Source organism: Staurois parvus, unplaced genomic scaffold, assembly GCF_062004578.1.
Source record: "Staurois parvus isolate SC_StPar_1 unplaced genomic scaffold, SC_StPar_1.0 ptg000153l, whole genome shotgun sequence".
Taxonomy (NCBI): Eukaryota; Metazoa; Chordata; class Amphibia; order Anura; family Ranidae; genus Staurois; species Staurois parvus.
The window spans coordinates 13,684,277-13,710,849 of record NW_028317949.1 but is presented as its reverse complement, the minus strand read 5'-3'; the positions used below and the strand labels follow the sequence as shown (position 1 = coordinate 13,710,849).

The 26,573-nt window shown below is 40.3% G+C and overlaps 1 protein-coding gene and 1 pseudogene across 1 annotated transcript in view; both read left to right on the top strand.

Moving 5' to 3' along the window:
* LOC149463730 (cadherin-10-like) overlaps window positions 1-26,573 on the top strand; it is a 590,257-nt gene that overhangs the window by 256,799 nt on the left and 306,885 nt on the right. The gene's annotated exons all lie outside the window — the stretch shown is intronic.
* LOC149463732 (U2 spliceosomal RNA) lies at window positions 9,728-9,889 on the top strand (annotated as a pseudogene).

Here is a 26,573-nt window from a genome sequence, read left to right as displayed (position 1 = left end):
GTCATTGACAGGTATTCTTTCTTGAGAAATCGTGGGTCTATTAGACTCTAGATCTCTCCCCTGCCCTTACATCATCTGACCTCACCAAGATCCGTGTGATCAGATACTTTCCCTATTTACAAATGGCGCTGTAAAAGTCTGGTGAAACGGAAATTATGAAATGCTTGTAGCTTACGGTCTGTTAGACCGTAGAGATGATTGGAGTCATTCTGGTCCCTGAGAAGCTCTATACTCAGCCAGTGGATCTGCCGGCTGCATTCTCGGATTCCCCTGTGGAACAGGAGAGCCCAAGAAAACTGTGGAGGGATGTCCCTTCCCGCTGCTTGTAAAAATAATTCAGCAGCTAATTGGCCACTAGGATTGCTTTTACATGAAAGCTGACCGCCAGCTAAAAAAAAAAAGAATACCAAGATGATGACTGTAGCTGCAGGCATCATCCCGGTGTAACTACTCAAAGTCCAGCAACGTACCAGTACATTGCTGGTCCATGTTGGGCATATATGTAACAGTGAAGACCATGGGCATATGATGAATTGGGTCTGTGGACCAATATGACAGCAATTCATTCTTTTTTGTAATGTCTATGTTGAGGGTTAGGCCAAAAAAGTTTTAAATTCTGAAACCGTGATAGGTTTCCATGTGAATTGTCTGGCAAGAGCTGAATTTGCTGGCAGCAAATGGGGCCGATACAGGTTACACTGCATTTTGGGGACACTATTCAAAGCAAGTACTGGTATAGTTCTGTTCATGATCATTATATTGATCTGTTCAAACACTATACTAGGAATGGCGATGATCAGAGACCTATAGTGTGAGTGCCATAGTGTGCTGGCAATCTAATGCTATCTGACCCTGGCTGAGGGGCACTAACTAACCCTGATGCTATCTGATGTCGCTATTGGCAGGACTACAGTGATCAGTGAAAAATTCTATATATTGACACTGTACTAATGGCATTGGCTGGGTGACAGGGCAAAAAAGGGTTAATAGGGATGATCAAAGGGTTAAATGTGCTAATCTAACATGACATTTTGCCAGTGCTCATCCTGTTCCTCCTTGCACAAAGGAGCAGATACTGGACCTGCTAATGGGTTAAGGACCTTCTACGGCCCTGTCCAGTTTCCTAGGGTAACTGCCTGTCTCCTGGAATCTCCTCCATGCTCTTGAGACTGTGCTGAGAGACACAGAAAACTTTCTGGCAATGGCACATATTGATGTGCCATCCTGGAGGAGTTGAACTGCCTCTGCAACCTCTGTAGGGTCTAGGTATTGCATCATGCTACCAGTAGTGACACTGACCCTAGCCAAATGCAAAACTAGTGAAAAACAGTCAGAAAAGATGAGTAGGGAAAAAATGTCAGTGGCCTCCACCTGTAAAACCATTCCTGTTTTGGGGGTCATCTCATTATTGCCCACCTAGTGTACTTGTTAATTTCATTAACACTAAAGCAGCTGAAACTGATTACCAACTGCCTCTACTACTTAACTGACCAGATCAATGTCCCAGGAGTTTAATTGACTTGACACTATACTCTGATAAAAAAGTGTTCCTTTAATTTTTTTGAGCAGTATATGTTACTAGGAGTGAGGCTAATAGTTTTGTATGGCATATTCTGACACCCATCCCTCAAGTGTGTTGCTGTAGACTCTTGGGACATATAAGTTGGGGTCTCAATGGGGCTTCAATACAGTAGTCCAATAATTATAGTAGAGTTGAAATCAACTTCTCCACTGCACAGAGAAAGAGAAGTTATAAAGCACACAGTTTCCACCATAAATCAAAATGGAAAAGCTATTGAAATACACTGAATTATCAAAAGGGATGGCTGATATCTACCATTTTGTAAACTGTATAATGTACAACAGAACTAAGAGGGATTATGTATCCTCATCAGGTAATACGTGCTTCACAGATTTCTGGCCATAAATTCAAGGAAATAGATAAGCATCCATTCAAAAGTGGGAAGTTAATTGATTTTTATGTAGTGCTTTACACAGCATGTACAGCTTTGCTTTTTGTTATTCTTCATACAGTGATGACTGGGGAGTTGTCTGTTTCCTTAATTTTCACAAGCCCAAACACAGCAATGCCTCCGACTCACCAGAAGCAACTTAGAAAATGCCTAAAGGCTAAGGGCTCTTGGGAGTTGTAGCATTGTCAAACCCTCCCTTCTATTGAAGTCTTGCTGTTTTTTTTTAATGTAGTTTTCTTGTGCTAGTAAAATTTTGGATACAAAAACTTAAGGAATTGTTCCGGAAATGTAAAGTGTGAGTAAACTCTAACAACTAACTTCTGTTATCTTATAATTTTTGATCTGTAAAATATGCAATTAAAGGTATTTTCTTATATCTGTTAATAAGTGCAAAAATGTATTTTGATCCTGCCAAAAGTCTTGTGAGCTCATAACTTCTTGTGCTATCTATCTCTTCTAATTGTTCAGTTACACTGCTCCCAGTGTCTCTGTGGACTACAAAAGTCTTACATTTTATGGAGAAGAGTAGAAGGGTAGGTACTGTTTTTGTAGTCCTGGCCTAGGGTGACAAATCTGCTTCTCCATACATAGAGAGTGGTGATTGAGCTTTGCTAGGACAGAAAGTGCGTTACTGGCAAATTACCAGGTGAAAATAAAATAAACGAAACTTGAAAAAAGAAGACTAATGCAGCTACCTCATTTAAGAACTGGTAAACTGCAATGGTCACCATCAGAGGATTGTGTATTCCACTAATACCATTTTTTGTTTATGCATCTTTTCATCATATAATCATTTTGAATTGTCTAGGTTTGTGACAGTTTTTTTTCTTGTCAATTTCCAGTGAGGTGAAGTAGTATTCCTTATTACTTCCATGTCTATATGGAATAGGTAGATGCGGATGTTAGTACATAACCTATACAAAAGAAAAGAATTTCCACAAAAAATATACATTCTTGCTCATTTTTTTCAGTGCTGAGATGTTTTAAAATGTAACTGCTCTTCATTTTTTGAACTTTTTACATCACTGTAGAGGAAGGTGAGAATTAAATGTATACATTTTGTTTCCTTGTTTGGGGTTATTTACTAAAACTATATGGTGCACAATCTGGTGCAGCTCTGCATAGAAACCAATCACATTCAAGGTTTTATTGCCAAAAGTTAATTGAACATTGAAGTTAGAAGCTGATTGGCTACCATGCTCAGCTGCGCCAGAATCTGAGTGAACCAGTTTTCGTAAATCTTCCCCTTTTCATCCTTTCATAGCCCGTTAAAGTATCTTTTTTGTCCAAGTTTTCTAGTAACCAAATTATGTACTCTGTTATCTACTGTCACATTCCAGTGCATCTAACTGTACACCATTTTACACAGAAAGCATGACTAACAGAAAAATACAGGCTATAGAGACATAAAAAGAAAAAATTCAATTTTCAAAGTTGATGTATACTGTAACTGCCATAGGATAAAATAGAAAGTTTGTCAGTGAAAAACTGAGCTCACCTTAAATTGCAATGTAACAGCAGATAGTATTTTAGGAGGAGAGGAGAGTCAGTATACTATATAACCACTGATAATGTTTTTCTTGAACAGCTTATTAAAATGATTCATTCCGTCCAATCTCACATTTCCAACTCTTTGAACTTTCACAAATTGTTAGGAACATTACCATTCTCATGGGTAGGTTTGCTTATCTTAATGGCAATTTTGCCAATATGAATCACAACAGTGAAACAGAACACATGGCAAATAGAATCACTGAAATGTAAAATTAATTAAAGTCTTAAGAACAGTGTAATTTCATACTGCACAAATGCAAAAAGATGAGTAAAGGAAACTACTGTGTCCTTAGGAAATTGAATTTTACCTTTTCTTTTCCTTCTTTAATTAATGCTGAACAACACACAATGTGCTAAAGTACAGTGGTATGAGGTAAATTAAATACTTGCATACATGCCCTTGAGTTATTGCTATAGCTTCAAATATTTAATATTGTGTGAAGCATATATCATTTTTTAAAGGTATATGTTACTAAGATTTATAAAAACTGACACCGGATTAAAGAAATAATTCGAAAATGAAATAAACTACACTCAATCTTGAATACACTGACTAGCATGTTGACCAGAGTATAATGTAGCCACCAAAACCTTTGACTAGCAATTCAACTTCTCTCACAACATTTCTAACCCTTATTTATTGGTAATTTGGTAGAAATCTAGAAAAATCATATAATTAGGTCTACTTTTTATTGGGGGTGTCATACATTATATTTTTTAAAACTGTGTTTCCCACAACCCAGACAGCAGGAGGTTTGCAAGTATAAAGACTATTTCTAGGTGTATAGCAACTTATAGGAACTTCATTTAATTTTTCAAGCAGATACCTAATATAGAAAAACATATTTGCTTCCATGGCATATGACCCACGCACTTGTGGCCCTCTTTCTATGGGATATCAGCTTGTATTTCCAGTATGGCAAGTTGGTATCTTGAGGATGATTATGATTAGGAAGGAGCTTCATGTTCAGGCTGAAGATTAGGTAAACAAATTTGCCATATTTGGTCAATTCATGTGATCCTCTGGATGATGTAAGTGGAGTCTGGTGGTATTACTACCACCAATAAACAGATCCTTGCTGGCTTCTGCTTGAAATTGTAAGCAATGGCTCATCATAAATTACATGGATCTTCACTGGACACTGGACGCTATAAATGGCATTGGACTTACATTGTGGGCAATATTTGTTTTGTTAATTAGTTTTTAAAATAAAAATACTTTTATTAAAAAAAAGAAAGAAAGAAACGTTGTTGCCATGTAAATTCAATGTCAATCGAGTCTTCCAGCAATGTCAATGTCTGACAATGTAGTCTGCCCCAATGACAACCTGCCACCACAATTTCATCCTTGCATTGCAAAGGACGGTTCTCCAATGCTGTTAGAATTAAAACATATATTGTTAATGACATTTTCAGGAACTCCATCCCAATTGTTTGCCAACAATCCTGTGAGGATCTGTCATTTAGAGGTGGCAAAGCTACAGCCTGTACATGACAGACCCCTTGTCTGCTGACTAATGCCAGCTGTCATTTAGCAGCTGTCAGTTTTAAAAGAGTATGTCATACTGGTACACAACTTTGCATGCACATTTAAGTCACCCACAAGCATATTAATTAAAGGATTTATGTATTTTTAATGTTGCCCTTTAACCCTATCCAGGATTGTGCATAAAAATGACAGGCAGACTCCTGCCTGTAAGGTCGAAGCAATTGAGTTGCTGCTCTGCTGCCTGCTTTCTTCTACAGCCCCCAGGAATGGTGCCTCCCTTGTGCGCACACTCACTCCATGTATTCTGTTCTCTGCTGGCTCATCTGCGGGCCTGGGACTTACATGGTGGGTTCCGGCGGGTGAAGGGGATAGAGGAGAGCAGACAAACCTTCGCTCTTCTCCCCTTCCTTCTGTGACCCAGAAGGTGACATGCATGACGTCACTTCTGGGTCACTGTTTTCACTTTGAGAAATGTATTACAATGAAATATGCATTGAAATACATCCAATGTAGCCCAGAGGGGACATTCAGGGTCGTTTAGGCCTTTCACCTAAAAGTCATCACATAATAGACTTTGTGTCCCCTATGTGATGAAGAAAAGTTAAGTTAAAAAAAAATGAATTGCAAAAAATAACAAATAACACCCCAAAAAAGTTTTAAGGCCCCCACATATACACACATACAAATGTAAATGCACACGTCAGGGCGCCTACGCATGAAACGATTGATTGCGATACACATGTTACATATCACCACATACACCAGAGTGAGAGCAATAATTATAGCTCAAGATCTCCTCTGTAACATTGAACTGATGACCTGTAGTGACTTTTGAAGAGTTGCCTATAGAAAATATAGGATACTGAAATGTGTCGGCATTTCATAGGCACACACAAATTTAATGTTTGACATGTTGGGTATCTATTTACTCGGCACAACCTCATCTTTTAGATTTTACCAAAAATGTGGGTAAAGTATTGCACTTGTTTGCCCTAAAATTCACTTTAGTGTGTTTTGTACTGAAATCTTTCATTTCCTAGACATCTGTGGTAATATCATATGACATTAACACATTGGAGCTACCACTATTTTATTCTATAGGGTATCTGTTTTCAGAAAATATGTAATGTTTGGGGCTTTTTGTGTAATCTTTAAGCCTAAAATTATATTTTAAATATGTGTGCAAAAAAAATGCAAAAATGGCTCTATCAACAAAAGGGTTAAACCAAATTAAAATACTCTCTCCCTGCTAAACAGTATTTATTATTATTATTATTATACAGGATTTATATAGCGCCAACAGTTTGCTCAGCACTTTACAGTATAACGGGGGACAATACAGTAACAATTCAGTTCAATACAAGAGGGATAGGAGGGCCCTGCTCCTTGGAGCTTACAATCTAGGAGGGAGGGGCTAGTGGTACAAAAGGTAGTAACTGTGGGGGATGGACTGGTTGGAAGAGTAGAAGATTCCATTATTAGCTGAGGGCAGGATAGGCTTCCCTGAAGAGACAGGTTTTCAGAGATCGCCTAAAAGTGAGCAGAGTAGGCGATAGTCTGATAAATTGGGGTAGAGGTATTTATTTATTGCATTAGTGCATGTGCCACATGATAATTCCCAGCTACCCATGCCCTTTTTTAACTAAAGCTTTCATGTTGCTCTTGATAAAGACCTGAAAAAATAAGATTTTGGTCCCTTAGACTTAAATTTGGCTTGGAGTTATGTTTGTGTCTAGCAGATTTTTGGATGAAATAAACACACCTCCTGTGAACCAAACTATGTGTGGTTAGCTCATCCCTAATTCTGATAATGAATTTTAAGAAATGGTTAGCCATAGGGGAGGGTTGGAGATCATGATTAAAATATTACTACTCTCCAAAGATCACCACCAGGTAAAAATTGTCAGCTAGTTGTATAATTCAGACATGTTCAAATCTCAAAGCTATCATTAATGTGACTAATATATCACTATGGCTTACATTATTATGAATGTTTAGGACCTTAATAGTTCTTTTGCATGGGAACAAATGTCATAATTTACACCACTATTATATCACTCATGAAAGCTAATACGTTTGTAACAATTGTACTCAAGTTGAATATGTTGCTCAGAACGTGTTTTTGTGACCAGTTTGCCATGGGAGCACAAAAGAATAATTTGCATTTTGTAGGATCTATTTTTTTTTTAAATATGCCTAAATTATTTTGATGATGTTCCTAAATTTTAGCTAAAATGTTCTACAATATATTTTTTGCATGTTTGTTATACCACTAAGATATTTATTCTTCTGGAAAAAATCTGGTGTTCAGCAGACCTAGAACATTTAGGTCATAACCCTTTGAAGCTTATGCATAACATGCATATTTTTTGCATAAAAATATTCATCTTCCAAGCCATAAATACACAGTAATATGTTTGAGGCCGTAGTATTTCTTATTTTACTGTTTATGTTTGCCATTCATCTCCTGAGAAGTCATTGTGTTTTTTAATTCAGGCCTCAAAATAAATTCTGAGAAAAAAAAACTCAGTGAATAGACAAAATATGTAAGCAGCATAGTCTTTATGTGTTGTTTTGTACAGAACCTATAATTATCCATAACCAAATGCAGGAACTTCCCACAAAGTCATCTTCCAGCAAAAGTTCCCACAAAATCATCATCCTATCCTCCCACAAAATAATTCTTCCTATTTCTACCCCTTCTTGTTCCATCACAGTTCAAAGACAATTGAGTCAATTAGATACACAGAAGTGAAAATAGATTATTTTGAAGTTATATCATGTTTAGTAATCATTATATCCATTATAGCCTTCAAAACTTAAGTCTACAGTAGTACCATGATTAAAACAACTCTGTATGATACTGTTGTACATTTAGAAATATTCATTTACTATCATAAAAAATGTATTTAGAGTAAAGCGCTTACAGATGTACTCAGCTTGCCTTCTATACTCCTTTCCATTCTATCATAAGCAAGCACTGTACAGTGTACCACTATAATCAGACATCTGCAGGTGGCTCTCTGAATACAAAATCTGGCAGTGGAGATTCCACCATCATTTGATTAACTTTCTCTTGTTCATTCTGGGCGCTACAAGAAAAAATGAGCTGTCTAGGGCCAGCTTATTGTATGGAGGAGCAATCCTGTTTTTGAGCTGTTTCACATCTGATTGGTGAATAACACAGGTCAAAAATATAATCTGCTTTAATGTGTGGTGGTTGAGTGTAGAGGTGTGACATCTATCATATCTAAAACACCCAGGCTGCTACATGAAGGAATGTTGTGCGTCACATACAAATATATAGATTTAAACTGATGTATGAATAAAATAAAAAAAATTGTCCCCCTACATTTTTATTGTGCAGTTTTCTGATGAGCTGAAATTTTGGCTTTGAATGAGCACATGTGCTGATAAATGCTTGATTTGAATGAACTTTGAAAATATCTGTTTTATGACCTGGCTGTTGAGAACCCTACTTAAGCTAGGTTTTACATAAGCTGATGGGACCAGGTTTGATCAATCCAACAGAGAGTGTATTTAAAATGTACACTTTTAAAGTTCCTTTATTTTTAAACTATATGCTAAATGTCCTCTGTTAAATTTATTGAATTGGCACAGCATGTTTGCAAGCAGTTGTATAATGCAATGCGAAAAAAAAGAGAAGTAACATGACTAGTTTTGATCAGTGCAATATTGTAATGCTTGTCATATCTATAATAATAAATGATCAATCATAGAGTCAGGCATTTCAGATGAGTTTTGAAAATGACTGTTTAATACACAGAAGGCGAACAATGATTTAATCAGTTTTCAGATCAGATTTAAAATACACATTTAGTTCAGTTGATTTCTGGAAGATTCGATTCTTTCACAAAAATAATCATTACATCAAACAATTAACTGTACTATTACATGTATAGTCCATAGTAAGCATCTGTATACATTAATCACAGAGCTTTAAAAGGAAGATTAGCTTAACTCTGACTATTCTTTAAAACATTCCCTCCCCTTCTTCTACCTATCTTGCCTAACCTTATTTATTAAAAAAGGTGCATACTTGCATATTTTTAAGCTGCTTCAGTCCAGCTGCTGCAGGAAAGTGATGGGAGCATCAGCAATGCCTGGGCCATGAAAGCCTATATGTGACATCATGGCTCCCAGAATTCACAGCCCTTTTTGAGTGCTACCTTACACTGCAGGATCATGTGTCAGGACCAGAGTGGATTGAAAATAGGTAAATACAGAAATACATTTAATTACAAGTTAGGCAGAATTTGTAGGATAGGCAGGAGGATGGGAGGGAATTTTGTAAGAATAAGTAGACATTTCTTTCACTGTAAGTTTCTTCTAGCTTCAGCATGTATTTTGTGGTATTATACCATCACATTTATAATTATTCCAAGTATATAGATCTTAAAGCTCTATAAAATGTATGCAAATAGTTGTAAGCCGTTCAAATCAACTGTCCATTTTCACACTTTGGTCTGCTAAATCTACCATTGAAAGCATGCTGTCAAATCTGTTTGATGAGTACCAAAAAATACCTGTTGATTCCTACAGAAGCCATCTAGTATAATTCAAACACTCTTATCATTCCTACCCAGTTCATTTGTGTGAGCTACAGGACATCTCCCCCAATGTTGTGGAGATGAGGAGTAGTGATGTTCAAATGTGCGTGGGATCAGTTTGTGGGGCACTTGTCTAACCTATCGCTTCTCGGTCTTTTGGCTAAGATCAAGTGTAGTATCTGTTCTTATCAGTGTCCAGCAGGGGTGCTCCACGGTCATTCTAGCTTTGCGGGGATGGCTGGTTGTATAGTACCTCTGCTGGTATGATGGGGGTCCTGATGGTTATTACGGGGGGAACAGAAACCGTGGTACCCACGAGTAGTAGCTGGGGCCCGGGAGTAATTCCCCTTTGGAACGTCAGAGGGACCCAGTACCTCCTGATTCGAGCGGATCTACCTCGGTCTGGCCAGGGGCCGGGAAGGCAGGAAGCCCGCAAACCAGTGCCCCCTGAGTGGTCGCCTCAGGGGTGCTCTTAGTAACACCTGGGTGTGAGACCCCACAGTGTGAACAGGCACATGGTCACAGTGTTTTCAACTTTATCTGCCCAGCGCCCTCAGGACCAGGCCTTCTGGCTAAGTTCGGGGCAATTTTTGCTACAGGTCTGTGCACTATTTGGCACGACCACTTTTTTATTTTCTATTTATTTAATTTATTCACCTCCCACGTTTTGTCACTTTTTCTTACTTATGTGTGTGTTTTTCTCATAGGATGGAGGGTGTGGGTCCTCGGGCCTGCCCTGAAGTCTAGGGGGAGGATGTGTGGCCTTTTGGTTCCTTCCTCCCCTGTCCCTGGGGGGTTTTCTCTTCATGAGAGCCCCCTGACCAAGTACTGAGTGGCTGGCTTCGGCTGGCCACAAGGAATGGTGGTCCACCTGGCCTTTTGGCAAGGAGGACCAAATGGGAACCTTGTCCCTGTCAGGAGCTTCGTGCCCCGGGGGATCAAGGTAGTGGTCCATCCCCTTCGGGGGAAGGACAAAGCACACCCCTAAGTGCACTTTTTCGTGTGGTGTTTTACACTTGCACTTTTTTTGTGATTCACTTACGGGTTTTTCGTTATCTGCACATTTGCGGACATGAAAAAAAAAAAAATGGTCTAACCTATCAAAGTTGGAAATGTGCAAAATTAAACCTGATCCCCATCAAAGTAAATGGGGCACATCTTGAAAGGTTATGCAGAATTGCCAAAAAATATATGAGTGCCAAAAAAAGGCATAGGGAACTGAGCACTGCCATGGGGCCATCGGTCAATGTTACATATATATATATATATATATATATAATCTCATAAATGCTCTACTGACAGCATTGAGGAGTTTTTAGTGAAGACAATTAAATAACTGAAAGTTCAGCTGAGGTGGACATGGAATAGTCAGATGAGTACAATGAAACTGTTCATAGTCCTTTGCCTTAAAAAAAGGCACTTGACAGGCATTTATCTGGTATCTGCATATTGGAGAGAGTGTAAAACCTATATTTATATATCTGTTCATAATAGCACAAACACTTTTTAAGTTAAAAAAAAATGCCTTACAGGTTTTAACAATGTAAGCTTGGCCGGCATCTGGAAAGTTTTAAGCAAAGATTATAAAACTAATCCCTGTATTCCTAATTTTGTCTTATCTGTGGGAGTAGGGGTCCTGTGAATGTGAATAATGTTATCTAAGGTGGAGTAGGTACACATTGTTTTTGCATCTTCCATTCTTTTTTTTCAAACTATGAAAAAATGCTCCTGGTTGGATTGTCAGCAACAACTGCCTGATCTACTCTAATCATCCCAATGTTAGGGCTTGTTCACGTTCATGCACAGTAAAATTCCACATTTTACTATGCAGGTAGTGTCCACTCTGGTATGGATTCTGGTTGGCTGTGCCTCGAGCTTGTAAAGTGCAGCGCATTATTTATCTTTTCTTTTAACTTTGCTAAAACTTCACAGTGTGACATTAATTTTATGAAATGCAGAAAGAAACAGAGCTTCAGGTGAGCTGTAGTGTGGGATTTTTGCAGATATGTTGCAGATTTCTGCACTGCAGTTATTTCAAAGGATGCACTCAAGTGTGCATAGGGAAACTTAAAATATAATTGTGTGCCCTTGCGAAGATGTGCTGTTTTTTAGTTCTGAAAACTTCAGGTATTTACTTACTATAGAATGAAAAGCCCTTAAAAATATAATGGTAAAAAGGGGAAAACACTCTATTTAAAAGAAAAAAAAAGTACCTTCGGTGTTGAAATTTGTCCTTAAAATGATTTTTGATATAAAAATCCATGTCTGGGTATTTTAGATTTTTAATGCTCTATCCGTTTTCCAAAATCCCATGCTTATAAATCCCTCTGTCACATGTTTAAAAAAAACAAACAACCATCTCTGCTGATGCACACTGCCCCGAAATATTACAATGTTTTTACAAAAAAGTAAAAAAAACTATGTACAGGTCATAAATAATATTAAACAATAATAATAACTATAAGTAAAAATCATTATCCCAAAAATGTATAGTGATAATCAGGCAAATAAATAAATGATCAGTGCATATATTGAAAATACTTAGCAAATAACAAATTGTGCAGATGATCAATCAGTAAAACAAATGGTCAGTTCAAATATTAACAATACCTATCTACTAAGAAACTGTGCACAAAAAAAATACACGACTGTCCAAAAAAGTATGTGTTGACTGAAAAAGTCTTTTAAACTAGGGGAGTGCCAATAAACTGCTTAAGAACAAACTTCCTCTACAAAGTGCAAGTTGTTTCTTCTGGGTAAACTTGATTCAGTGAAGTATGTACCAGATCTACACCACCAGAATACCCCAAAGGTGATATACTTACTTTTAGATTTGGACCCCTTAAATTAATAAGTTGTTAAAAAATGATACACCATACAGATTCCAGAAAAGGTGAAAAGCACAGTACTCAAACACACTCTGACATAGATCTATAATAGAGGAAACAAAGACTCACTGCGCTAATAATATTTATGAAAAACGTTCAGTAAAACCACCATTATCCGTTTACATCAAAGTGTGCCATCTCCCAGCACTAAGGAATACATACTTTTGCTTCCTGGGAGGTTTTCACCATCCCTTCCTGGTGCTGTGTGTGCATGTGGTCCCAACATGATATCAGAGTGTTCTAACTCCACACTATGGGGCAAATTTACTAAAACTGTTGCAAGCAGAATCTTGTGCAGCGGTGTATGGTAGGCAAACAGCTTCTAACTCCAGCTTGTTCACTTAAGTTTTGGCATTAAAACCTGGAAGCTAATTGTTTTTTATGGAGAGCTCCACCAGATTTTGCACTCTTCAATTTTAGTAAATAGTCTTTTTTGTGTTTCATTTCATAGCCTTTGTCAAGGTCAAAGTCTATGAGATAAAGCTGCAGGACACACATCAGCAGCAAAAACATGTAAAATTTTTCCCCCTCCCAACCCCCAAATTCCACAAGATGTATGGCATTTTTTACCTATGACAGTCAGTAAGAGCTTACATATACGTTAGTAGATCTGCTAGTGCCTACAAGTCCTATAACAAATTTTCCCCAGACACTTTATCAGCACCTATCCCCGGTAAATATTGTTAACATGGCTGCTCAGAACTTTGTCTTTTTAAAGTGAGAGTCTGGCATATAGCAAAGCCTCCATTATTGGCCATTCTAAACCTCCTCACCTAAATTCAGAGGCCAAGAAATGCATTAGTAGTTTATTGCTATGGCAATATGGCCTTCACTGTGTTAGCAAGTGAGTTGAGTTTGCTATGAACCCATGACCAATCCAAACCCAAAGCTCATCTCTACTGAGGAATGGGGATAGACAGACATGTTCAGGTTCAGTTCACCAGGGGCTCAGAAAATTACCCAAGACAATGAGTTGTGCTCTTCCTCTTCACCGAATCCAACTGACAAGAAACATAGGTGCTCAGACTGCAGCCTCACTAAGCCACTCAATGGAAAACCTCTTGGGTAGAAGGTTGGCCACTCAGGCTTTAATTATAGCATATTATGATTAGGGCATGGTCTGAGTAGCTAAAATGCATACGATTTCTGTCAGCCTGTTTTTTAGCTTCATGTGCCAATAAATTAACATTTAGTAGTATATATTTACCATATTGCCAACCTTCTATCTAAGAGGTTCACAGAATCTAGTTGTCCTGCCTTCTCTGCAGTTATGAAAGGGTTACAGAGGATTACAGGCAGTATAACCTTTGATGTCCACACAGTAAAGAGTCGATGATTGATAACCGATGATCTTTTACTGATAACATGTGACATAATGAGAATGCGCGTGAATAAATGCGCGAATGTGAACAAATGCGCGAATGTGGTAAAACTGAAATACAAACAGAATAAACAGACATGAGTACATATCTAACTTCCTAGCTATGTGCATAACATTCCTCAGTATATAGGAGGGGTACTTACAGACTTTGGGGGTCTAATCAAGCCCATATATGAAGAGGGAACAGCATCCCACATGTACTTGCATTGTAGAATTTCTTCAGTCTGAAGAGATGAGGTCACTTCCTCCCAAGTTAGCAAACAGGAAGTCTCAGGCCTTAAGGGGACAGACACTGCTGAATGCTAAAGAATGCCTTGTGTAATACAAGGCAGCACACTCCCCACCTGGCATAATAATGATATGCCACTATTAAACTCCTGGAAGGAGTAAAACGACTTCCGTGATGGGTCTAAGGTACACCTTAGGGGTGCCCTGTTTTACTACTCTGACCTCTACTTTCCTGACTCTGCTATCACTACTAGCATCAGTCCCCACAATGAGTCCAATTGGCCACTCGTTCCTGTGGGCCTGAGAGTCTTTTAGTAGAACAACATCTCCAACTTGTAAGTTGGGCTTGTCGGCTTGCCATTTTTTGCGTGGTTGAAGGGTCATCAGGTACTCCTGTCTCCATCTCTTCCAGAAGATATCGGCAAGGCTTTGAACTTGTTTCCATTGTTTGGTGTACAAGTCTTTAAGATCAAAGTCCCCGTTGGGAGCTGTCACCATCTCCATCTTCTGGGTCAGCAACATTGCTGGTGTCAAGACGGTTGGCATCTCTGGGTCAGTAGACACTGGGACCAAAGGTCTGGCATTCATGATAGCCATGACTTCAGCCATTAGCGTGGTTAAGACTTCGTGTGTGAGACGAGTAGATCCAATCTTTAGAAGCATTGCATCTAGAATGCGACGAGCTACTCCAATCATCCTCTCCCAAGCTCCTCCCATATGTGAGGCATGAGGAGGATTGAAGATCCAAGTGCATCTTTGATTTTGAAGATAGTTACTTGTCTCTGAGTCTGTTGCAACGATCTTCAATTCCTTGCAGGCTCCAATAAAGTTTGTGCCACAATCAGAACGAATCTGTTTTGCTGGTCCTCGAATGGAGAAAAATCTTCTCAAGGCATTGATGAAGCTTGAGGTAGATAGAGACTCAATTACCTCAATGTGAACTGCTCTGGTACTCATACACGAGAAAAGAACAGCCCAGCGTTTGCTCTCTGCACTGCCTCCTCTGGTCTTGCGAGAAGAAATGTTCCAAGGACCAAAAACGTCTAGGCCTACATTTGTGAATGGAGGATCTGAAGCCAGCCTGTCTGGAGGTAAGTCTGACATCTTCTGGACTTCAAGTTTTCCTCTGATTTTCTTGCAAGTTACACATTTGTTAATCACGCTGGAGACTAGTCTTTTACCTCCTAGGATCCACAATCCAGCTGAGCGGACTGCTCCTTCAGTGAGGTGGCGACCTTGATGTGCAACTTGCTCGTGGTGATGTCTTGTCAGAAGAACGGCAACGTGATGATTCTTGGGTATGACAATGGGATGCTTTTCTAAAATAGTCATATCAGCTGCGGGTAGACGTCCTCCAAGTCTCATCACTCCATCTTCATCAAGGACAGGGTTCAACTTTTTGAGTGGGCTGTGTATAGAAAGTTCTTCTTTCTTGAGAAGACCTTGAATTTCTTCCTTGAAGGCTTCCTGCTGAACACATCTGATAATGGTGACATTGGCTTGCTCAAGATAGTCATTGTTACCCTGGTCAACACTGGCTGTTTTGCTGAAGGATCTGGCCAAGCAGATGAGTTTCCCTATGGCACGGATGAGTGACTTCCAGCTGGAAAACCTTTCGAACCTACATGAGCCAAGACCTTCTCTGGTGGTTAGAGTCTTGTAAACTGCAACTAGAGGTCTTACCTCTTTGTCTTGGTCTGGTTCTACAAGCTGAAAAGTTCCTTTCTGATCAGTCTCTTCAATTTCTGGTCCAGTCAAGAAGGATGGACCTGTGAACCAGTTAGTCTGTTTGAGGACAGCAGCTGGTACCAGTCTAGTCCCATGGTCAGCAGGGTTCTTGTCTGTACTGATGTGATGCCACTGTTCTGGACTTGTACACTTTCTGATACGTGTTACTCTGTTTGACACGTATGTGTAGAATCTTCTTGAAGCGTTGTGGATATAACCTAAAACAATGTTGCTGTCTGTGTAGAAGTTCACTGCATGGATCTCGATGTCCAGTTCTGCAATGAGTAAGTCTGCTATCTCCACAGCTAGGACAGCAGCACAAAGTTCTAAGCGTGGAACCGTGTGAGCAGGTCTTGGAGCCAGTTTGGACTTTCCCAGGATGAATCCTGCATGGCTTTGTCCCTGAGTGTCTATGACTCTAAGGTAGGCTACAGCTGCTATAGCCACAGTGGATGCATCTGAAAACACGTGTATCTCTCTTCGTTTTGTAACAGACAAAGAAACAGAGACGTATGGTCTTTGGATGCTAAATCGCTCAAGCTCCAGCAAAGAGTCTTTCCACAACTTCCACTGCATTTCTTTCTTTTCAGGTAGAGGTGTGTCCCAATCACTTTGTTCTAGCTCAGTTGTAATCTCTCTCAAAAGAGCTTTGCCTTGCATGGTGATGGGTGCTACAAACCCCAAGGGATCGTAAAGACTGTTGACCGTAGACAAGACACCTCGCTTTGTGAAAGGCTTCTCTTCCCTTGATACTCGGAAGGTGAAGCTGTCAGTTTTCAAGTCCCAACTAAGCCCTAAGCTTCTTTGAAGGGGTGGTGAATCTGTACCTAGATCTAGGTCTTTAAGGTCTTTTGCACGGTCTTCTGCTGGGAATGCTTCCATTACTTTGCTGTTGTTGGAAGCCACTTTGTGCAGTCTTATGTTAGAGTCTGCTAGCAAGTCTCTAGTGCTTTTCAAAATGTCAATGGCTTCTCCACTACTGGAGAAGGAAGCAAGTCCATCATCTACATAAAAGTTTTTCATAACAAATTGTTTGGCTTCGGGGTTGTGTCTGTCACCTTGCTGCGCTGCTCGTCTCAAGTTATAGATAGCGACAGCTGGTGAGGGACTGTTCCCAAACACATGTACTTCCATCCTATACTCTATGATACCTTTGTTGAGGTCGTTGTCTTCATACCATAGGAACCTCAGGTAGTCTCTGTGGTCTTCACGGACAAGGAAGCAGTAGAACATCTGCTGTACATCTGCTGTTACTGCAACAAGTTCTCTTCGGAATCTGATAAGGACTCCAAGAAGTGTGTTGTTCAGGTCTGGTCCGCTGAGAAGTACATCATTAAGGGAAATACCTTCATGCTTTGCACTGGAATCAAATACTACACGTATCTGACCTGGTTTTTGAGGATGGTACACTCCGAATATTGGCAAGTACCAGCGTTCTTGTTTTTCATGCAGTGCTGGTGCTTTTTCAGCTTGATCTTTGTCAAAGATTTTCCGCATGAATTCTTGGAAGTGTTCTTTCATGTCTGGCTTTCTTTCAAGAGTGCGTTGCAATAGCGCAAGGCGTTTCTCTGCTTGCACTCTGTTGTTGGGAAGACGATGCCGTGGTGTACGGAATGGTAGTGGGGCTACCCAACTGCCTGCTTTGTCTTTGAAGACTTCTCTGTCCATGATCTCAAGGAAGAGGTTATCTTCAACAGATGGTGCTAGTTTGTCATCATCTTGAGTTCTCTCAAACACTTTGTGGCCTAGCTGATCTGAATCTTCAGCTGAGGCTGTATCTTCCATGAACCTCTGGATGTTCTGGGGATGTGTTGGGTTAGATAGTTTCTCTTTAATCTGCATGCTGTTGTTACATGGGCAAAGACATGATGTGCGACCGTTCTGCAGCAGATTTGTTCTGTAGACATTCACCTTTGCGGGTTTGTGAAGTCCGTCCAGACATACATTTCCAACGATAACCCATCCAAGATCAAGACGTTGAGCAAATGGTGCATTGTGCGGCCCATTGTATTGTTCTCTGACCTTGTGCACTCTCAGTATGTCTCTTCCTAGTAGAAGGACGATTGCAGCATCTGGGTTGAGTGTTGGGATCTTGTCTGCTATTCGCATGAGATGAGGGTAGTGACGTGCCACTTCAGGTGTGGGAATCTCTGACCTGTCATCTGGTATCATGTCACATTCTATGAGGGTAGGAAGAGTCAGCTGTGTCTTTCCATCTAATGACTCAATGGTGTAGTTGTTTGCTCTTCTCCCTGCAGTCTCTATAACTCCAGAACATGTCTTCAAGGTGTATGGAGTTGGACTTCCTTTGTCACCGAAGAGGTCGAAGAACTCTGTCTTTGCTAGAGACCTGTTGCTTTGTTCGTCTAGGACTGTATACATCTTCACTGCCTTTTCTCTGAGACCGTTGGGATACACTTTGACTAAGCATATCTTGGAGCATGATCTAGAGAGTCCTGGTTCTGTACAGATCTCAGTACACTTTGAAGTTATCGCTGGTGTTGCACTTTCTTTTTGCTCCCCACCATGATCTTCTTGAGTTGCTGGAACTTCTGATCTCCATGGTGGTGGTCCTGGGTGCAGTGCTGACAGATGTCGGTCATTGTTGCATTCTGTGCACCGTATTTCTCTCTTACAGTCTTTTGCAAGATGTTGCATTGAGGCGCAGCATCTGAAACAAATGTGATTGTCTTTAAGGTAAGCCTTGCGCTCCTCTAATGTCTTACTTCTGAAACTGCGACATTTTCTTAGTGGATGAGGCTTGTTGTGTATTGGGCACTGTTTGTCTGGATCCTCAACTTCCTTGCTTGTGTTGTCTTCCTGATTGGCTGCAGCCTCAGGCGGGACTTCTGTCTTCCGCACAGACACTGTTGCTCTGCGTTCTTTGTAGTGTACTGGCGGCTGCTTCTCTGTCCTTGGGGCGCTTGCAACTCTCTTGTTCAGGAAGGCGAAGCTTGGGTCATTGCGTGTCTTAGCTTGGTCTACAACGAATTCAGCGAGGAAGACAAATGGTGGAAATGCAACTCGATAGTCTTTCTTGTATCTGGATGCTTGAGAGACCCACCTTTCTTGCAGGTTGAAAGGGAGCTTCTCGATTATGGGCTCTACTCCACGTGCTGTGTCTAAGTATAAGAGACCTGGTAGAGTTCCACTAGTCTTTGCTGCTTCTATCTCTAGGAGTAGGTCTCCGAGCTCTCTCAGCTTCTGATTGTCTTTGTTTGTTATTTTTGGGCAAGTTTCAATTTTCTTTAAAAGTGCTTCTTCTATTACTTCAGGTGACCCATAGCAGTCTTCCATTCTCTGCCAGACCATCGCAAGTCCTGCTGTTGCATCATGGACATGCACTGACCTGATTCTTTTGGCCTGCTCTGAGGACTCTGGTCCTAGGTATTTGGCGAGTAGGTCGAGCTTCTCTCTGTCTGTCAGCTCTAAGTTTTGGGTGCTGCTTAGGAAGGATGACCTCCAGGCCCAGTAGTTTTCAGGACGATCGTCGAACTTCAAGAGACCAGTGCTCACCATCTCACGGCGCATCAGGTATTTCGACACGTCTGTAACCCTTGCTGTGTCAGGTGCGTTTGTTCTGGGTACAAACGCGGGACTACTGGCTGATAGTGACTGATGGGTTCGTTGAGGTATTTGACTAAGTCTATTTTGGTCAGATGGTTGCTCTCCTCTCTTGTAGTCTAGATCTGGTTTTGCACGAGGAGAGGTTATATCGCCATCTACTTGGTTTCTTAGCGTGTTGGCGGTTTGGTATCTGAGCCCGTGATTGGTTGACTTATCACGTGGCGGTTCAGGTTCAGTCTTGTAGTGATGCGTAACATCAAAGCTGTCTGCTCCCAACTGGGTCCTTGATGGTTTCGGTGCATCACTAGGCTGTTTATCAGGGTACAGGGTTGCTTGTGATTGCACGTACTCACGGGTGCGTTGGAATGTACTGCGAGGTGTTATCAGGGTTTCCAGTACATCGCTCTCTACAAACTGAATATCTGCAGCTCTCGCGAGAACTTCGGCTTCAGCTATGGCTGCTGCAGCTATTTTCTGTTGCTTAAGTATGTGTAAAGAGGCTCGTACTTCTGCCTTTCTCCTAAGCATTTCTGCTTCCCCTTCGGCTTGTCTCTTCTTCTGCTCTTTATCTAGGTAGCCTTGCTCTTTCATAAGCTCTGCTTCCTGTATGGCATAGGAGGCCATGGCGCATGCGGCCTCGGCCTTGGCTTGTGCCCTGGCGGCGATAGCGCTGACTGAAGACAAGTTTGTGACGCTAGAATGTCTGGAACTGGTATGCTTACTCCTGGCTGCCCCAGTACTGACTGACGATAGGTCTGTGATGCTTGAATGCCTGGAACTTGAACGCTTAGATCTGGCGGTTTCTGCTTTGGATGACGACAGATCCGATTTGTTATAAGTTCTCGGCGTGCTGCATTGTGACCTAGTTTCCAGCGTACTGTGCATATTTTCTTCCTGTTTGCACGAGATTTTAGGAAGGGTTAATTTAGTGATATCTTTCATATCTTTCTCTGTGTCTGCGTGCTGCATTGTGCTTGAGTGGAGTACACAGCGTGTACACGAAGCTGAGTTAGTTTCACTTTGCTATGCCTAGACTGGCTGTGCTGTGGGGATTTCACACACACACGTGCTGCTGTATTAACAGTTAAGAGTCTCCTCTGTGTTGTGGGGCTTGCTGTAGATTTTTCACACAATGTGCTCTGAAGTAACCGTGTAAGTCTTTTTACTGTCCTGCCTTCTCTGCAGTTATGAAAGGGTTACAGAGGATTACAGGCAGTATAACCTTTGATGTCCACACAGTAAAGAGTCGATGATTGATAACCGATGATCTTTTACTGATAACATGTGACATAATGAGAATGCGCGTGAATAAATGCGCGAATGTGAACAAATGCGCGAATGTGGTAAAACTGAAATACAAACAGAATAAACAGACATGAGTACATATCTAACTTCCTAGCTATGTGCATAACATTCCTCAGTATATAGGAGGGGTACTTACAGACTTTGGGGGTCTAATCAAGCCCATATATGAAGAGGGAACAGCATCCCACATGTACTTGCATTGTAGAATTTCTTCAGTCTGAAGAGATGAGGTCACTTCCTCCCAAGTTAGCAAACAGGAAGTCTCAGGCCTTAAGGGGACAGACACTGCTGAATGCTAAAGAATGCCTTGTGTAATACAAGGCAGCACACTAGTTTAAAACTCAGCAAACCCAAACTTAGAAGTGAATCCTATTGCAGTCTTTAGGGGGGTAAATCGTATTATTAAATTTTGAAAAATAGTAAGGCTAGTAGCTAAATTATTGCAAAAAAGTGATGCTGGGCACTGCTATGAGAGATATGTACACAATAACATTTATTAGAAAATGCTATACAGTGAGGAGAGGGTCTTTTTATGCGTCTATAAGGGCAACACTGAAAATACACAGCAGCAAATATTTGACTGTGGAATATATATTGTTTTTTTTTCTTTCACAATTCGTTTGCCATACTGTCAGGAATGGACTTGCCAGTAATGGTGGGACTCACCTGCCTTGTGGGCTGCAGTACCAGGGCTGGCCAGCGGGTGCTCTCAGCAATCAGAGACTCAACCCTGCAGTCAGCCAAACACCTGAAGCTGATTGCGGAGGTGTATTTAAGGGATGGCCAGACCTGCAGTCTGGGCCTTGGTGTGTGTTTTTCTATGGGCCCCTGTATCTTGTTACCGGCATTCCTGTTCCTGTTCCTGCCTGACTGACTCGTTGCCGACCCTGCCTGATCCTGACCTCTGCTGACTTCTCCTGTTTGATCCCTGGCTTGTGACCCCGACCATTCTCTGCCTGACCCCCTGTACCTACCTGCCCGTTAGTTGCTGTACCCAGCTCATGACCTGACTACTCTCTGCCTGCTCCTCCTGTTCCTACCTGCCCGATTGTTATTGACCCGGCCTGCCTGACTACGCTTGCATTGTATGTATTGTTATCTGTGGGTGGTTTGGTTTGGTTTGTTTGCACTTTGTTTATGTTTTAGTATTGCACTGCGTTTTGTATTGTTAGTATTAATAAATTATATTGTTTATAACATATCTGAAGCCTGCGTTTCCCTGCGTCAGTTCACATACCTCTGGTCATACCCGGAGCCCTGACACATACATACATACAGAAGCAAAACCCAAGTCTTATTAATTGTAGTTTGGAAAAAAAATTTTGCCAGGTGCCTTTTAAGAGTGTCGTCAAACAGTAATAGGCCCATTTTGACTTTCTGATAAAAAATGAACAGTAGTTTGCTCTGGCCGTCCTTGTTCTTGCAGATACAAAACTGTCCTGATTCTGGACAATTTCTGCCATATAATTAAATAGGCAGCATTAGATACAGCAGTGTAAAACTGATCTGTAGCAGGGCGATTTTATTAAGACATAATGGTATAAAATTTGATAGAGTACAGGCAAGTGTTTTTCCTCTGTCATTTAGAAACAGCTGGTGATACAGCTAGTTCTAGAGACAAAGACAGAGACTGGGATTTTACTACAAGCGTTAAGACATTGCAGTGGATACAACAGTGTACAACTGGCAGGACATTTCCTTCAAGGATTTTATGTATGTCTTTTTATTTTATCTATGAGAATAGGGGGTTCATTCTATGCAAGTGATTTTCCTTTCAAAGGATGTAGCGGCATGCTGCAAACAATAGGCAGCTTTAAGAACAGAAAACAAGTTCCTATTAACAAAAAAATAATTTAGCAGATATAAGAAGCGCCACAGAAAATGCAAAATAAATCAAATAATAAGCAGCACCTCTAACCAAAAAAAGGTAAAATAGTGTACAAATAAAAAGTGCGCTAATTATTCACAAAACATGCAAGGATAAATAATAAAAATAAATGAATTCATAAACATAAGTCCAGCCACCATAACAGTGATAGTCCAATATCAACTTAATGTCAATCTTGAAAACAAACACCCATGTGCAAATCCAACACCAGATGAAATGAATACACTCACCAGAGCTATATGCTGATTATATTATAAACCAGCATGATAGCAAGTGAGGAAACGCGTTGGGCCTGGCCTAGAGGACGTGACGTTGGAACGTTCCTCCCAGCTGTCGGCTGTGTTGATCGCAGTGAAGGAGGTTTGTCCCTTGGTTTTTCCCTTGTGGATGTGGCATGTTAGAGGCTGTCATTGCTGGTGTCGGCTAGACACCTTCTTTGTGAGTGCAATACTTTATTAATAAAATTTTACTGGTTTTAAACGTACTGCACCATCATATCTCTTCTTATTCCTCGAGCTTTGCCCATGTTATTGGAAGATCATTTGCTGCCTAGCTGTTCCATATGTGCTGATTGGATCACTATTGGTTGCTGTTCCTCTACTGGGATATCCTGCAGATCATCGCTCCCAGAACAAAATGCTATCATGCTGGTTTATAATATAATCAGCATATAGCTCTGGTGCGTGTATTCATTTCATCTGGTGTCGGATTTGCACATGGGTGTTTTCAAGATTGACATTAAGTTGATATTGGACTATCACTGTTATGGTGGCTGGACTTATGTTTATATTTATGAATTCATGTATTTTTATTATTTATCCTTGCATGTTTTGTGAATAATTAGCGCACTTTTTATTTGTATAACAAAAAAATAAAATGAAAATAAAGTAATGGAATTCTCAAAATACCACCCCTGGAACAAATGGGAAGATTCACAGATAGATAAATAAATAAATAAATAAATATATCAATAAAAAATTTGTTACAGAGGGGGCAGCAGCCAAATGTGATTGCTGATTTCAAATCAATCACAGAATAAAATAAAAGGCAAAAAAATTAATAAACACAAAAAGAGGCAACAAAGGAGTTGATTTCCCAAATATCTAGGAATCAAAATTAAATGTACAATTTCCTAATTTATCCCTATGCAATTGATCAGCTTTCACTATCCTTTCCCTGCAGCAGATTCCAAAACAGACGCCCTTGCTGCACTGTGCCCCCCCTTTTTCAATGAGTGGTCTGGTCTATTCAAAAGCCTGTTATTGGCCCTTCTGAGTCTGCGGAGCATAGATCAAAGACCGTGCATTATGAATTAAAAACGTTTCCATTTAAACAAAAATGTACACAATTTACACAAAAACTTGCCAGGTATGCATATCTCAAAATTGAAAAATGCACCTCAAATCCATGATACCCTGAGGTTGAACTTCATCCCTAATGAGGAGAGGGCAAGGTATTTTGTACTTCTGCCACACTTTCTGCCCACAGATGACAACACTTCTCCTCCATAGATACAGTAAACGTGAGGGAACATTATCACTCTGGGACAGGAATTGGGCTATTAGTAGGTTTGTGAGGTACAGGTAAAAGGCAAAAATCCTGAGAAAAAAATGTAACCATTAAATCTATGGAATAGTAAGCTGCAATGTATTCCATTTTTGTTGTTGGGTTTAGAAACACTATAAATAGCAGACAAGTCCCAGTTGCAGCTATATATGTTTAACTTTCAATGCATGCTATGTGATATCAGAATATTAAGTGTTCAACAGATGGAGCCTTTGATTTATTCATTCTCTGTAGAATGAGTGGTGGGTGTTTCTAAGCATATTTATACTCTGTAAATTCTGTAGATGTTCAAGAAAAAAGTTACAAACTCCATCAGGACATCAGCACACAATTTCAGTCCATCGTGTTCTCATTTCTAGTTTCCTATCTGTGTTTGAGCCTGTTATTGTGGCTCAAATGAACAGGTCTCTGTTTTTGCTGCATTCATAAACCCCGTTTTTAACTGCTTCCAGACTGCCTGCCCGCAATGTATGTGTGCGTCGCTCTGGCTGTACTAACAAAGGGGGGTGCTGCGCACCCGAGCGGGCACACATCGCTCTCCACCCACGACTGTGGTGTCCACTGGAGACAGCAAAATGAAGATCCCGGTGAACAGGACCCATTGATCATGTGACTACTACTAATAAAAAAATTCAGCCTATTGTGCCAAATATCCCCATCCTCAATATTTCTTTCTGTTTAAGCACTTCCCGACCGCACTATAGCAAAAAGATGGCTACAGCGTGGTCAGCTAGTTCTGGGAGGAAATCCATGGACGTCCTCCCAGAACCACACCCCCCACGCACCCCAGATCGCCGTGCACAATCTGTGATGCTGTGTCCTTTGGACACAGCTGATCACATGTCCAGGTAAAGGGCCAATCAGAGCCACCTTTTACCATGTGACCAGCTGTGTCCAATCACAGCTGATTACAGTGTAAATAGGAAATGCCAGTTATTGGCAGTCCTCTCCTCATGCTGATAGTGCATGAGGAGAGGAGAGCCAGTAAGCTGCATTTCTCAGGGGGACATCTACAAGGATCATCAGGGCACTGATCATCAGTGTCCTGGAGATCAGTGTAGCCCCATCAGTGCCCATCTGTGCTGGCTTTCAGTGCTCATCTGTGCTGGCTTTCAGTGCCTCCTAAGTGATGCCTGTCAGTGCCCATCAGTGCTGCATATCATTGCAGCCTCATCAGTGCCTCCTCATCAGAGCCCATCAGTGCAACCTCATCAGCGCACATCAGTGAAGGAGAAAAATCAATTATTTACAAAACTTTATAACAGTAAAAAACGTTTTTATTTCAAAATGTTTGGTTTTTTTGTTTGTTTAGCAAAAAATAAAAACCCCAGTGGTGATTAAATACCTCCAAAAGAAGCTCTATTTGTCTCAAAAAATGCTAAACATTTAATTTGGGTACAGTGTTGCATGACCACACAATTGTCATTCAAAGTGCAACAGCGCTGAAAGCCAAAAATTGTCCTGGGCAGGAAGGGGTTAAGTACTATGCTGTTTCCAGCTTTACTTTTTACTGTAAAGGTCTTGAGTGTTTGTTGCACTGTATACCCAGTTATCTAATTGACCCTTAAATCTTTGCTGTATTTGATTATTTTACATAAACCAAGTAAACTAGATCCCCTAAATAATGTCTGGAATCAAAGATTCTAGTGTATTACTAATGCTACCCTCAGCCCAAATCATACTAAAATAGTCTGTTTCTCATCATATTTTTGGCCTTACTGTGGAGATTTTGATGTCTTGACTTACTCTCACTCATTTAGGGACATTTTATATAAAAAAAAATTGTCCATTGAAACAGCATGTAAATTTGCTCTCTGTGAATGGGGCAAAATCAAATGTTCTCAGGCTATATACTCTGTACTTTGTTGACTAGGTTACGTGTATTTGTGAATACACCCCAATCCTTGTAGAAGTATTTACATGTACACCGCTAGATCTGAGAGTTCCTACACAAAAGAGGTAGTTCCATCTGCAATATACATTTATTGATAGAGTTACATAATATATACAAATTCCATGTAAACATTGTTATTTTGACAGTTTAAAATAATAGTATTATTGTGTATGGGCTTTAAGTACCACATGAATGAACCTGTGTTGAGAAAAAAAAAATATCTAAACTTAAAATTTCAGCATGTAGCTCCTTAGTAGCCACCCTGCAGTCTGGGATCCACATGTGGCCCTTTGGTACTTATTGTGTGGCCCTTGGCACCCATATGGATAGTAGTCTATGATTATAGGTGCCAGTGAATAATAAATATATATTCTTTAAATTGCTTTCTAGTTGGCAAATGGTTTAGTTTATTTTCTACTTACTTTTTTGTGCTACGTTTTCTCCTTTCTCATTTATACTTTTTTCTTCTGATTTTATAATGAATCTTGCTGAGAGAAATATCAATTGTGGCTTGTTCAGGGGCTGTAGAGAATATATGTGG